Source organism: Canis lupus, chromosome 28 (assembly GCF_048164855.1).
Source record: "Canis lupus baileyi chromosome 28, mCanLup2.hap1, whole genome shotgun sequence".
NCBI lineage: Eukaryota > Metazoa > Chordata > Mammalia > Carnivora > Canidae > Canis > Canis lupus.
In genome coordinates this window covers 37822346-37826822 of record NC_132865.1, presented here as the reverse complement: position 1 = coordinate 37826822, position 4477 = coordinate 37822346, and positions in this window count along the sequence as shown.

The window sequence follows — 4477 nt, the reverse complement described above, 5'->3', positions numbered from 1 at the left end:
AAAGAAATGGCGTAACTGTTAGCCATCACTCTCCATCCTACACTCCTAACCCCAGCCACTTCCCTCCTTTAGGTGCAAGTAACTACTAATCTACTTTCTGTGTATATGACTTTGCCTTTTTGGACATTTCACAATATTATCTTGCCCTTTGTTACTAGCATCTTTCACTTAGAATAATATTGTTAAGATTTATTCCTGTTGTAACGTGTGTCAACACATTTCTCTTTATTACAGAATGATAGTTCATTGTTTGGATATACAACATTTGGGTTATTCATTCATGAGCTGACGGACATCTATGAATAATGCTGCTGTAAACATTTACATACTTCTTCTTGTGTGGAGATAATGTTTTTCTTTCTCTTGGGTATAACCTAGGGGAAGAACTGCTGGGTCATTTGGTAAACCCATGTTTAGCTGTTTGAGGAAACTCCAGATTGTTTTCCAAAAGAGATGCACCTATTTTACAGTCCCATAGGCAGTGTATAGGGTTCTACTCTCCCCACATATTCACCAACACCTGTTATTGTTGATCTTTTTTTTATTATGACCATCCTAAGACATGTAAATTGGTATCTCTTGATTTTGATTTGCATTCCTCTAATAACGAATGATACTGAGCAGCTATTCAGGTGTTTATTGGTTATTTGTATATCTTTTTTGGAGAATGGTTTATTTAGAATCTTTTGTATGTTTTTAAATTGGGTTATTTGTCTTTTTGCTATTGAGTTGTAGGAATTCTTTAAATATGTACTCTAGATTCGAGTCCCTTATCAGAAATATAATTTGCAAAACTTTTCTCTCATTGTATGGGCTGTCTTTTCACTTACCTGATTTTTGTCTTTTATTTATTTATTTATTTATTTATTTATTTATTTATTTATTTATTTTTTTGTCTTTTAAAACACAAAGATTTTTAATTTTGATGAAACCAACTTATCTATGTGTTTCTTTGATTGCTTGTGCTTTGGCGTCATATCAAAGAAACTTTCCAAATTCAAGGTTGCAAAGATTACATCTATGTTTTCTACCAAGAATTTTACAGTTTTAGCCCTTACATGGGGCTTGGTTCATTTTGAGTTAATTTTTGAGTTAATTAAGCCCTTGGTTCATTTTGAGTTAATTTTTGTATATGGTAGAAAATCAGAGTCCAATTGCACTTTTCTGCATGTGGATATCCAGTTGTCCAAGAACCTTGTTGAAAAGATTCTTTCCCCATTGAATTGTCTTGATAGCCTTGTTGGAAATCAATTTACCATATGTGGGGATTTGTTTCTTAACTATCGATCCTATTCCAATGATCTGTCTTTATGCCAGTGCCACACTATCTTGAGTACAGTAACTTTGGTGTAAGTTTTGAAATTGGGAAGTGTGACTCCTCCAACTTTGTTCTTTTCAAAGATTCTTTTGGCTATTACTGGTCACTTGAATTTCCATATGAAATTTAGGATCAACTTGTCAATTTCTTCAAAGAAGCCACCTGTGATATTGATAGGGAATGTGTTCAATTTGTAGCTCACTTTACTTCCTATTGACTCTTAAAGAACATGTCTTTCTATTTATTTAGGCCTTCTTTGATTCTTTCAACAATGTGTTACGGTAGTTAAGTTTTATGCTTCTCTTGTTAAGATTATTATTTCTTCTGATGGTATTATAAGTAAAACTATGTTCTTACTTTCAAGTTTTATTACTACTGAATAGAAATACCTTTAGATTTTATGTTCATTTTATAACCTGAAGGCTTACTGAACTTTTTTAGTTCTAATTGGTTTTCTAGAGGTTTCCTTAGCATTATCTATACATAGCTCCCTATACAAAGCATGTCATCTGCAAATGGAGATTGTTTTACTACTTTCTTTCAATATAGATGACTTTTATTCATTTTCTTGCCTAACTGCCTTGGCTAGAGCCTCCAGTATACAAGAGAAGTGGCAAAAGCGACATCATTGGTTCCTGATCTTAGAAGGAAAGTAGTCAGTCTTTTACCATTAAGCATGATGTTAAACTAATTTTGGAATTTTGAAAGCTCAGGTTAAAAGCATTTTAAACTGAAAAGCTAATTGCCACCTGGCACAGTAAACTATCCTGCATTGGTGCAACCCCTGGGGTATCAAAAAGAAAATCTTCTATCTCTAAAACTTTACAAGTACTTGGCATAGACTTGTCATGGTGCTGGTCAGACTTTTTCCTGACTCCCTGCTAAACCCTGTTAAGATATAACTAGAATGGTCTGACACAGGGAATTCATTCTGTCTAGTCTGGGTTGCCTTGATGGCTCAGACTATCCCCCAAAAAAGTCAGTAACAGCCTGTGAGAGCTAAGTGAGAAGGTTTACTTTGAAGTGTTTCAGGTTCTGTTAGTAAAGGTCAGGTTAACTCAAAGTTTAATGATGCTGTAGAAGTCAAACCTATAGTTTGACTTCTATGTCTTCTACCTTTCATGCCAACATTTATGAGCATGATCTGTCAGGGTCAGGTGTAGACTGAAGCCCTAAATTCCACCTGTTGCCTGGGATTAAACCAAACAAACTCAGTCATAAGAATATTGCCCATCTGGTTCACATTTCCCATTTTTTATCTCAACATATGGACTCTGGGTATTTACTATAACTGTTTGCAAAAGTAGATATACTTATAGCCAATAAAATGTAGCAAAATGGAATCAGATATTAGGAAAATTACTGAATCAAATGATATTTTGATAATAAATGAAAGATGAGATATCCCCAATGCAGCCACATATTAGCTCAAATGATTCCTGTAATGATGATGACATTATCAACAGTAATGTCAGCTAACACTTGTCTTTATGCTTATCTTATGGAAGATGCTGTTCTTACCACCTTTTCATGGATTAATTTGGAAGCAGAAGCACTAAAAGTCATGAAATTTCCCAGGTACATACTGCTAGTTAAGTTATTGAACTAGAACTCTACCTCAAGTGGTCTACCCCTAGACTTGCACTCTTAACCACTATGCAGTACTGCCAATCTCACTCCTATCTACACATCATATCAGATCAGTGAAAACCTCTTTGGATCTGATGGAACACTCTCCAGTGAATTATTTTCCTTTTAGCCTTTGGTATTTTTACAAGAAATTGATGCCATCAAAAATATTTGCCTCTAACCTTTGCATCTAGTGTTGCATCTCCTACACCTTTATAAAGCTGTTATCATTCAGGAAGTGAATATCTTTCATGTAAAGTTGATGGAATCAACAAGAAATTTTAAAGACTTTGTTTTGTCAGGTGTTTCTTTTCATTAGGAACCACATGAACACTAAATTTAGTTTAAAAAATAGTGAAGCATAAAATACTTGCTGAGAAGCATGATATATATACATATATGTGTGTCTATACTTACATTTATATCTTTATACCTATGCCAATACCTACACCTGTATCTATATTTGTCTCTGTATCTCTTATGTCTATATGCATGTATTTGCAGTATACTCTTAATGTCAAGTAGATAAAATTTTGCTTTGTCACCAAGCAGCTGAATTGCATATTGTCATGTACTTGGTGGCCAGCTCACTCACTCAGTCTGCCTTGTTTTCATTCACCAAGTGATGTGCAACATCATTCAGCTGCATAAAATCTGTGGTACGATTCCTTTACATACTTTATACATGTGGTGAAATGATGGCTTTGGATCAAGGACTTTGGTGATCTGAAAAGAGTCATCATGGCAATGTGCTCCTCTGCTTCATCCTCAGTACTCTTGCCTGTTCTGGGTCACATTCCCATAGAAATACCAGCACTGTGTATAGATGGGGCATCTGTAAAGTCATTCTAGGTGTATGCATCCTTAATTTCTCATTTCTATGCATACTCCTTCCTTTTACACATAGCAATTACTCGAATTAGATAAATTTGTCCTTAAACTATTGTTTTAGCTCAAGCTCCTATTATAGAATATCACAGACTGGGTGACTTAAACAGCAGATATGTATTTCTCTCAGTTCTAGAAGCTAGGAAATCCAAGATCAAGGTGACTCAGTTCCTAGTGAGAGTTCTTTTCCTGGTTTGCACCTAGCTGTTTTATAACCATGTCTTCATATGATAGAGAGAGCTACATAGTCAATTTCTCTTCTTATAAGGGCACTAATCCCATTAGGGGCCCCACCTTTATGACCTCATCCAAATCAAATTATTTCCCAAAGGCCCCACTTCCAAATACCATGACATTGGGGGCTAGGGCTTCACCATATGAATTTGGGCTAGGGATGCAAACATTCAGGCCATAACAACTAGCTTATTTTCCTCTTCACAGAGAGGGAAGTCAGGCCTATTAAATTCCACTTAGGAAAAAAACCCCATATTTTGCAGACAGGTAATTTGACTTCTGGCTTTCCTTCTTACTATGATTTGACAAAGTAGACCACAATGTCTCAAACAAAGGATTCTCTTTGGTTTCTACAATTAGTTCTGTAAATGTGTTTGAAATAAGTGTCTTCATGACTGAACAGTTAGC